Raw genomic sequence first — 10,904 nt, 5'->3', positions numbered from 1 at the left:
TCTAGCCCCGGCCCTCTTTCCTGCCTATGTAGGGGGTCAGACTCGATGACTTATTGAGGTCCCTTCTGACCCTAGCATCTATGAATCTATGAATCTTTCCAAGGATGGCGGTGAGAATGACAGGTCCTCCTTCCTCCCCTTCTTGAAAACAGGGACCACATTGGCCCTTTTCCAGTCTTCCAGACCTGACCCGAGCGCCCTGAGTGGTCAAACAGCTGTGCTAGTGGTTCTGCTATGACACCAGTCAATTCCTTCAGTATTCTCAGATGCAGCTCATCTGTGTCTGCTGACTTGAACACATCCAGTCCATCCAAGTGACTCTGCACCAAGTCAGCGTCAACAGGTGGTGGACTGGTGTCCCTCTGATGCCCATTTAAGAACCCATTAGGAGATTTATCTTGAGAACTGTTCAGGAACACCGAGGCAAAAAACTCATTGAATAGCTCAGCCTTGTCCCCCCTCTCTGTCACTAATTGCTCCTTCTTGTTCAGTAGGGGTCCCATGCTGCCCTGCGCCTTCCTTTTACTCCCTACATATCTAAAAAAAGACTTTTTGTTGTCTTTAATATGTGTTGCCAGCCTCAGCTCTGTAGTTGCTTTGGCTTTTCTAGCTGCCTCCTTGCAAGTGCGGGCCAAGTAGGTATACTCCTCCTTGGTAGCTTCCCCCTGCTTCCACCACCTATATGCCTTCTTTTTTGCCCTTAGGCTTCCCTGGATTTCCCTGTTTAGCCAAGGAAGTTTTCTGGCTCCTTTCCCCCTTTTCCCTCATGCTGGGATAGTCTCCCTCTGTGCCCGAAGGATCGCTTCCTTTAGAAATGACTACCCTTCCTGGATTCCCATCTCACCAATACTCTTCTCCTCCAGTATGTCATTGACTAGACCCTAAGCACACTGAAGTTAGCCTTCCTAAAGTCAAGCACTTCCACCCTACTAGTTGTCTTACCCACCCTATGCCATATGGTGAATTTGATTGATTGGTGGTCATTGTCCCCAAGGACCACAAATCTGCAGCTCCCCGACCAGATCCTCCCCTGTAGCCAACACTAAGTCCAGTAAGGCATTCCCCCTAGTGGGACCATATGCCTCCTGTGTTAGGTGAAGGTCCTACACACAGGTTAAGAACCTATGTGAACAGTTGGATTTGGCTGACTGCTCCTCCCAACAGATGTCAGGGTAGTTTAGGTCCCAGACCACACTACCCACTTGCTTCTGGGATGCAGATATGTGTGTGGATGCTGCAGTTTCCCACTCCTCAGCAGGCAGAGGCACAGCAACAGGAGGAGCGAACTCAGCTGAGCCACTTGCCTCCACACCCTCTACCTCAGCCTTCTCTGAAGTGCCTTCTGGGGAAGGAGACCTGGCTTTAGGGGAAACTTGCGGGGTGTGGAGTACAAACTCAGATGATTCTCCCTCCCTCCTCAGAATTTCCCTTGCTATGGCACTCAGATCCAGCTCCAGCTCTTCCTCTAGCACTGGAAGGCTCAACATGGGAAGTGAAATGGGGGTGGAGAAGACTGTCATACTGGTGCTTCTCCTTGTTGTCATGGTGGTGGTGAGTGGGGTTATGGCTGGTGCTCTTGGAGGGGATGCAGACTCAGGCACAGGCAATGGCACTGTTCCCCTTTCTTTGCTGCCTGTAGAACTGTAAACCTCATGCCTGCTTGTTGTAGGAAAGAGGCTGCATCTCAGTTTGGCGGGGGGAACTTACAGCTCTCCCTCTACCCCATCTTCCGCTCCTCCCTGGAGGCTTGCCAGCTGCCTTTCCAGCATGCTTCATGGTGTGTTTCATAGCGTCTTTGCCTTGGTGTGCTGGAAACTCTGTGTTCTTCTGTAATGTCATCTGGTTTATGTAATATATGTAGATAATTGTATATGTATGTAGATTTATGTAATGTATGTATGTATTTATGTAATAAATAAAATATATAAATGTATGTATGTGTTCCTATATAAATTCTATATTATAATATGCAATATATGCTGTGCTTCTCTGCACAGTGAATGGAATTTACACTGTGAGAGAAAGCACAGATTTCTTTTCTGGGGGAAAAGAATCAAAATAGACTAACAAAAACAAAACAGAGGATTTTGGCGGAGGAATAAACTGAAAGGAATGAATGAATGAATATAATAATAAAATAAAAGGGTATAGAAAGCAAAAGGTATTGATGAATCCCACTTGCTAGGAACAGGCTAGCAAGTAGGAAATGACAGCCTTTGTTGTCTGATGCTGCTGAGCTGCTGGAAGACACAGCTCAATAACTGACCCCAAGGCAGAAAGCAGCTCAGTTCAAACAACGCTGCTTTTTATGCTGTTTTTTCCATCCCTTCCCCAGAGCACTTGGATTGGAAGGGACCTCAGGGAAGGATCACAGTCACTGGCCAGCTACACACAGTCAATATGAGAGCAGTCCTTCCCCGCTTTCCCCTCTCCCTCTCCTTACTTTCTGTTTCCTTGCAAGCAAGCTCAGCTTTGGAACTCGAAATGTTTCAAAACTTTCGAAACATTGTGACTGCCCTCATTTTGTTTTGAGGCTTTTTCAAAGCCTTTAGTTTCATTTCCATTTCGCTGTTCAAAATGAGTTGAAACAGTGTTGAAACAAAACAGCCAACGAAATTTCACACAGCCCTACTGATTAGTTCAGTCCAAGATTTGCATGATCTGTGACAGTGGTGGCAAGTGTATGTGTTATGGTTGGATGGTTCAGGAGCTGCTTGCTTCCTCTGGACTCTTTTCTCTTTAAGCTGTTGGAGCCAATTCCTGTCATGGACTTTAATGTCCTGATGGAGACAATGATGCCACTTGTTCCAATCACTTGCCAAGGTTTTCCATTGGCCAGAATCAATTCCAAATGCCTTCATATCTTGCTTGCATGTATCTTTGTAGCAAAGCTTGGGGCGTCCTGTTGTTCTTGTTCCCGGTGATAGTTTTCCATATAGCATGTCCTTGGGTATGTCCATCTTCCAGTCTGCTCTGATGGCCTAGCCAGTGCAGTCATCTCTGTCTAAGTAGAGCTGTCACATTTGGTAAATTTGCTCTTTGAAAAGTCTCTGTGTCGGTGACTTTATCTTGCCATTTGAGGTTGAATATGTGGCATAAACAGCATAAAAGGAAGCTGTTTAACCTTTTCTCTTGATGTGCATAAGTTGTCCATGTTTCCCCACCATAGGTAAGTGCAGAGTACACAAGCTTTTGTAGCAATTTGGTCTTGATGGTAAGCTTTGAGTTGTTCCATGCTCTTTTAGTTAGTCTGCTGAAGGTGGTGACATGAACATTAAGTTCTTCACCCAGTGAGAGGTTGGTGGTCACTGTAGAGCCTAGGTAGCTGAATTTTTGGACTACTTCTAGCTGGTTCTCATTAAGGGTGATTGATGGATTGTGTGGAACTCCCTGTCCTAGTACAACTGTTTTCTTTATGCTGATAGTGAGAGCAAATGACTGACAAACCCTTGAAAGGCAATCCATGAGTTCTTGTAGTAGGTCTTCATCGTGGACTGTAAAGGCAGCATCATCAGTGAATAGAAGCTCTCTGGTAAGCACCTTTCTAACTTTAGCCTTTGCCTTGAGTCATGGCAAATTGAAGAGTTTCCCATCCAATCTTGTGTGAAGGTACACTCCACAATCCATATCTTTAAATGTGAAGTTCAGGAGTACCGAGAAGAAGATTCCCAAGAGTATAGGTGGAAGAACACATTCTTTAGGTGCTATAGAAATGGGTAATGCTAAAATGATAGAGCTGTTTTGCTCTGTCTGTTGGTTTTCAAATCAAAGAATAACATTTTCTCCCTTTAACGCACTGCAATTCCAATATTCTCAGTTCTGATGTCTGTCCTCTGTGTAGCCCCAGGCTGCCCTATAACTTTTACGAACAAGCAAGGTTTTAAAAAAAATATAATTATGCTAAAGTGATTAGTCCATCAGAGAATAAATTTATAACGAGTGGTATAGGGGTTTAGTTCTGTGCATGTAAATCAGCAGAATTGTAAATTCCCCCCACAATTCCTTGAAACTTGACCCAAGTGCCACTCTGACATCCTTAACCAACAGTTTCCTTCAGCAGGCATTCTAAAAATTAGTTCACTTAAAAAGGCCAAACACTCTTGAAGTTCATTTAATGTCCACATAGATGTAAAAAAAATGTTCAAAAAAAATTCACCAGTCAACTGAAGTAACTTGGCAGTGCAGTTCTTTCTGTTTTAAAAGCTAAGAGGGATCTGAACCTTCTAATAGCTCTTATTTTGTTTTGCATAACGTGTACTAAAGAGTAACACTGAAAAACTCTCGAAGACCATCCAAGCTGGCCTATATTTTCTTACAGGTAGATAGCATCAGAAACAAAATAATTGAATGCTGCAACTCAAACAATGGCTCTTTTATTGCTGAACAGCCAGGATAGAAGAGGAGGCCCATTTACCTTATTTTAAAAATTAACCTTCCTTGGAAAGGATCAATGTCACTAGAGAACATTAGCCAACACCCTCACCTATATTTGTCAGCTACTGTACCTCATCTTAAGGAGAACTGTAATCAGAAAAACAGTATAGTGTGTAAAAAATCTCCCACTGTAACTGTTTAGCTAAATTAGAATAAGCAATGCAAATATAATTAAGTTCCAGTCTGACCAACAAAATCTTTCCATTTAAACCAGGGGACTGTCAAGTTACAATGCTGAGGAATCAACCTGGATTATGGTTTCACAGGCGCTCAGCTCCCTAATGCAGGGTTCTAGATCTTAACTGTGCACTGGGAAACAAGTTGGGAGTCAGTGTTAATCACGTTCTATACATCAGGAACATATTTCTACCAGCTGTTGGGGCCAAAGTTGAAGGATGAGTGTGTGAATTTCTTTCTTTCTTTTGAAAAAATATTTTATTTCTCCAATTTTTTTCCCCACAAAAAAAACTGCAGGCAGAGTTAATCTTTAATTTTCACCAACACACATTATTCACACTTTTTAATTTGAAACATCATTTACATTTTTCATTGATTCCATAATTGGTTTTGGTTCAGTAAAACTGAATATTTTTTTGGAGGCAGTGCAGTAACATTTGTGACAATTTAAAATCAGACACACAACAGTGGCTTTCTTTTTAAAGTAGACCAAGTACAGAAAACAGGCATGTGTGGATTGACAGACAAGGCTAGAAGCTGTAGAAAGCTGAGAGAGTAGAGAGATAATTTTGAAAGAGGGAAGGAATTGTATTTGTAACATAGGTCCCATATATGGAGTGTGAATTAGTGGAGGAACTCAGGTTGACTATATCCATCCTTTATCTTTGGACGGATAAACCCCACTGGGCATGGGGCTCAGTGGCAGCTATGTGTTCTGATGGGCACAGAGCTGGGAGAGCTCTGCCAGCTGCAGCAGCAGCTGTCTCCTGGCCCCATGCACATCAAGACCCCTCTCAATGCGCACAGGGCCAGGAGACAGTTAGCACTGTAGCCAGCTGAGCTCTCTTGGCCCTGTGCACGTTGGGATCAACCCCCATACCCTCTGCCAGCCCCTGGGATAGCACCCTGGGGGAGCCTGGAGCTCTCCCTGGCTGCTACAGGGGGAAAGAGCAGGGCAGAAGCAGCCCTGTACTGGGTTGCTGCTGTTGGCTGCGTCTGGACGAGTGTGGATGTACGGGTATGTGGTGCTGCAGACCTGTCTGAGGCTCCACACACTGCACATGCAGATGTTCCCTGTGCTGCTACCTTGCAGCGCAGGGCACTTTTTTGACCCCAGGAGATCCCAGGGTAAAAAAAAAAAAGGCCGAAAAAAGTGGGGTGGAACACACAGTGGTAGTGCATGCCACCCAAAACTGGAGCCACACTCTGGTTGCCAGCTAAGCTTCCTGCCACAGCTGCAGCCCCAGGAGGCCCCAGAACCCCAAGTAAGGCTGCTGGGGCCATCACAGTTGCTGGTCCCAGCCTCCCTTACCCCACCTGGGTTAACCTGACACATGCTAGAGTGCATGTGGCACAGGCATTCCCTAGGGCCAAGTAGCAGTGGGGATTTGCTGCTGCCTGTCCCCAGGGAAACAAACATCCACGCTCACATGTACGTACCCATTGAGAGCAGATTTGATCCCAACATGGTGCATGTGTAGACACGCTCCCAGGGAAGGCTTCCCAGACAGGTTCCCAGTAAGCCTATATTGCATTAATAGTAGGGCTGTGCAAAGTTTCGGTCCCCAATTCTATTCAGCGGAGATTCGGCCCAATTTGGTGGCCAAATCTCCAAATCCAAATTGAATCAGGAGACCCTTTAATCTCTCCAAACCAAATCAGAACCCTCCGAATCGTTTTGGAGAGATTCAGAGAGATTCAGAATTCGGACATAGACATAGTTTTAAATGTTTTTTTTATATGCCTCAGGGTACCAGGTGGCTCATGAATACTGAAATGCTGGGGCAGATGCAGCATCCCACAGGAGCACGGGGTGGCTCCCCAGTGCGCTCGGCAGTAAACCTGGAAGTGGACCAGGAGCACATCCAGTTCACTTCTGGGTCTGCCAGGGAGCGAGCTGCCCCCCCCCCCCCCCCCCCGTGTCCCTCTGGCTCAGCAACTGGTGCCTCCTGGATCTGGGGGGGGCACCTGGGGTCCCCCCACAGCTGATCGCTGAGCCGGATGGGTGTGTGGGGGGCCCCCATCGTGCTCCTCGGTGGACCCGGAAATGGACTGGAAGTACTGTGGGACGTTCCATCCACTCTAGCATCGCAGCGTTCATGAGCCGTGCCTGGTACCTCGAGGTATGTAGAAAAAACATTTAAAGCTGTGTCTATGGCTGAATCTCTGATTCTCTGAATCGGCATCGAATCTTCAGATTTGGCCAAATAGAATTGGGGACAGTGATCTGAATCAATTAATTGAATCACTGTCCCGGATTCGGGCTGAATCCAAATCGAATATGGCCTGTTTCCCAGCCCCCTACTGAATAGCACGCGTAGACATGCCCCCTGAGGATGAAATAGTTGTACTAAGTATTAAATCACACTTTTAAAAGTAATATAAATTTGCAGGTTTTCTTGTTGTGATATTTTGGAATCTGCAAAGCATGATCATCTATCAACAAGCACATTTAAAGTAAAACATTCATAACATACATTGCCCTTCAACAGCATACCTGACTGTACTAAAGGTAAACTAGAATAGGGCTATCTATTAATCATGGAAAAACTGATTCATACTAACACAAACCAGAAATACCTGATTTGTACTTTAGTAACTATCTAGTGACTTATGTTATCCCCAGTGATCCTTTGAGAAAAATGGCATTGATTACGAACCAATGTCTTACAAAGTCAGGAGTAAAAAAAGAACCAGATCTTAAATTACAGATATTACAATTGGAAAAAAAATGTGTATTTATTCCAGAAAGGGGACAGTGCCCTAGAAGCCAAAATCTTCAAAGATTATTATTAATGTTAGGTGTCCAATTTCAGGACCTTTACAAAGGCTGGATTTTCAGACAGCAAGTGTTCAGGATTTTCTGGGGGGAAAAAGATTTTCTTCAGGTATCTTTCTCTGAAGTACCTGAATTCATTAGTTTCTAATTGGAAATTTGATCTGAGAGAGCCCATGTGGCAGTGAGTAGTAAGGAAGGTTGAATTTTGGCCATGCAAATCACTGCTCTTATACTAGAAAACAAAACAATATCTGAATATCCTTGACCCAAACTCCATCTCTTGTAACTAGTGCTAGAAAGAACTGTCTTTCTTTACTGGAAGGTTTCTTGAATTACATGGACAGAGGTCAGATTGCAAATCCAGGGAGATATTGCAAATGATAATAAACACAGAATCCTTTTGAAATGTACTTAGAGCGCATGCACTTCCAGACTGAAAATGACACCTCGTGTTGTGAATAGCAATACTCTGAGTTCCCTGATTAATTTTTTTTTTCTGCATAAAATTAAATTAAGTAAACCTTTTGGCAATGGAAAGTGTGCTAAGAAAAAATCAAGGCCTGTAAACTTTGGTTATTTACTACTCATATTAGTCTTTCACCAGCTGTTCTGTCTGGCTCACAAGTATCAAAACATATTTCACAACTTAAAAAATGTGCACTGTCATTTTATACATCACACATCTGAGAGACTTGTGACATCTTGGGTCTGAACACACAAGTTTACTGTGGTATAATGAGCCCTTACACCAGGATGAAAAAGCAGCAGCCACCTGACATACAGGCATATACATATGTAGAATTACCCTGGGAAAAGTCACGTGAAAATTACAACAGTTTAAAGTGTTCAAGCCCTTAGAGGCAATTCTAAATGAAAGGTTCACACTTTTTCTGGCATAGAATATTTGCAGGTAGCTCCAAACCTAATATGTATGCTCATGTTCATATTTATGTATTACAAGAAGCTCCCTTGAGGTTAAAATTGCAACTCACAGTGAATAAAGTTATTATTACGATATCCTGCTCTATCCATATGTATGAGCATAAATCTTTGCAGGACTGGAGCTTTCAATGAAATTGCTAACATTCAGTTACTAATATCTGGGACAGTGCAAGATTTTCAAAGATCTAAGGCCTCTTGCAGACCTACAGAAGCAAAAGTTCAGCAACCGTTTTAGTGCAGATCAGTGTAGCTGCCTTAGTGCTAATCTGACCATGGCTAATTATCTTTGCCATTTTTCTGTTGAGGGGCCAAGTTAGTTAGCCTGGATGTACCACCATGTGAATGTTGTTATAGAAATCATAGGAAAATAAGCCTCCAGAGGTCATCTAGTGACGCCACCCCCCTGTTCAAGGCAAGATCATCCCTGACTATATCATCACAAACAAACCATCATATGTCAAACCTGCTCTTAAAAACTTTCAAGGACAGGGATTTCACAACCTTTCTAGGTAGTCCATTCTTACGCTTACCTCTTGTAACAAGAGATCTTTTCCTAATATCCTACTTAAATTTTCCTTGCTGCAGTTTAAGACCAGTGCTATCTACGTATCCTGTAACAACAAAGTATAATCTGTTGCTATTGTCTTTATAATTACTGTTCAAATATTTGAAGACAGTTATCATATTCCCCTCTCAGTATTTCCTTCTCCAGACTAAATAATTCTAGTTCTTCTGACTTTTCCCTGTAAGTCAGGTTTTCTAGAACCCTGTTCATTTTTGTTGCTCTCTGCTAGACTCTTTCTAATTTGTCCACATCTTTCTTGAAGTGTGGCATCCAAAACTGGACATAGTACTCCAGCTGAACTTGTATTAATTTAGAATAGTGTAGAAGAATCAGTTCCCTTGTCTTACAAGTGATGCTATTGTCCTTTTTTTGCAACAAGAGTACACTGTTCAGATATATTCAGTTTAGGGTATGATATAAAACCCAGGCCCTTTTCTACAGTACTGTAGCCTAGTCAGTCATTCCTCAATTTATATAGTTATAATGCTTCTAGCATAGCTAATTAACTCTGCCTGGTGTTATGCAATGTTGAAGGAGAGGTTGCTAAATTCAAGCCAAACCTTTCATTTCAGGAACTCTTTGGGGTTACTAGGAGATGAACCCAAAATCTGTGATTTGAACTAACAGTTTTGGTCAGGGACCATTTGTTTGGGTAAAAACAGATGTCGCCAAATGAATTGGATCAACTGTGGTACGATGTCCCGCCAAAGATAAATCTGCTTTATTGGGTGAAACACGTCATCTGTTGTGCCATATCAACCCCCTGCCCAAAGTGGGACAACAGATGATGTGTTCCCCCTGCCCAGGGATTTCTTGCATCCCTTGCTGCCCCACACCTCCTTGCCAAGACAGGGAGGCACAAGTCTTAGTACAGTGTGGTGCAGAGGCACAGGGCAGTGGGACCTAGAGAATTCCTGGCACCCCATGCCTCCACACTGGGATCTGTGCCAGGCCCCATGCTGACCCATGCTTCATGGAGGCACAGGCCACTGCAGGTCCTGGCATAGAGGCACAGGGCACTGGCAATTCCCTGGGTCCTGCTTCACCCCACACCTCCACACTGGGTCCCATGCCAACCCGTGCCTCCAGGTGAAGCACAGGCTGGCCTGGGGAACCTTGATTTGCCCCACTTACAGAGAGGCATTGTAGATTCTCTGTGGCATCTCTCTGTAAGCAGGAAAATCTGAGCAGGAAATCCTAGGGCTTGAGGGCCTTGATCTTGCATGGGAATTCCTGGGGTGTGCAGGATTGGGCACCTCAAGCCCCAGAGCACCTGCTCAGGGTGGCTGAAGAGTATGAGCTGCCCACACTTCCCTGCCACAGAGCAAATAGACATCTGCCACAATAAAGCAGGCAGTGCTTTTTAACATTACCTTCCGTCACAGCCACTGATATGGTGAGACAAAGGGTATGGCGGTACAAATGAGACATCAGGTGACATCCATTTCTACCCATGTGTACAATGCTAATTGCATCCATCCTCGAACAAGCTGCTAATTTTTACCAAAATAAAAATAGTGATCATGAAAAATTATAAGCAATGTTTGATAACCAGACATTTTTAATAACAATATTCACTGAATGCAGTGAAGATAAAACACAGCATGTTTATGTAAAACACAGCATGTGGTGTTTATAGTACCTGAGACCTATTCAAACAGCTAGAGGAAAATACCACCTTCAATAGCTAACAAAAATAATATTTGTTTTCAGATAAATAGTCACAGACAAAAGCAACTGAACAACTGCAGTCTCATCGCAGGCTCCAGAATGCCATTGTTGAATGCAATTCACAGTTGCTGTAAGAATTTATAGCGTTAGCCAGTTAAGATTATTTGCAAGAATTAGATTTTGACCTTTACATAACATGTGTGATTTTTTTTTTGCTCATCTTCTATTCAACATCTGGAACTACTCATTTAGACTGTTTTAGCTGTTGTTCCTGAGTGAACAATTAACCACACACTCACTGACAATGAGGGTTGTAGCATGTTGTAGATCGCAGCA

Source organism: Alligator sinensis, unplaced genomic scaffold, assembly GCF_000455745.1.
Source record: "Alligator sinensis unplaced genomic scaffold, ASM45574v1 scaffold181_2, whole genome shotgun sequence".
NCBI lineage: Eukaryota > Metazoa > Chordata > Crocodylia > Alligatoridae > Alligator > Alligator sinensis.
Note: the sequence above shows the minus strand (reverse complement) of the source record.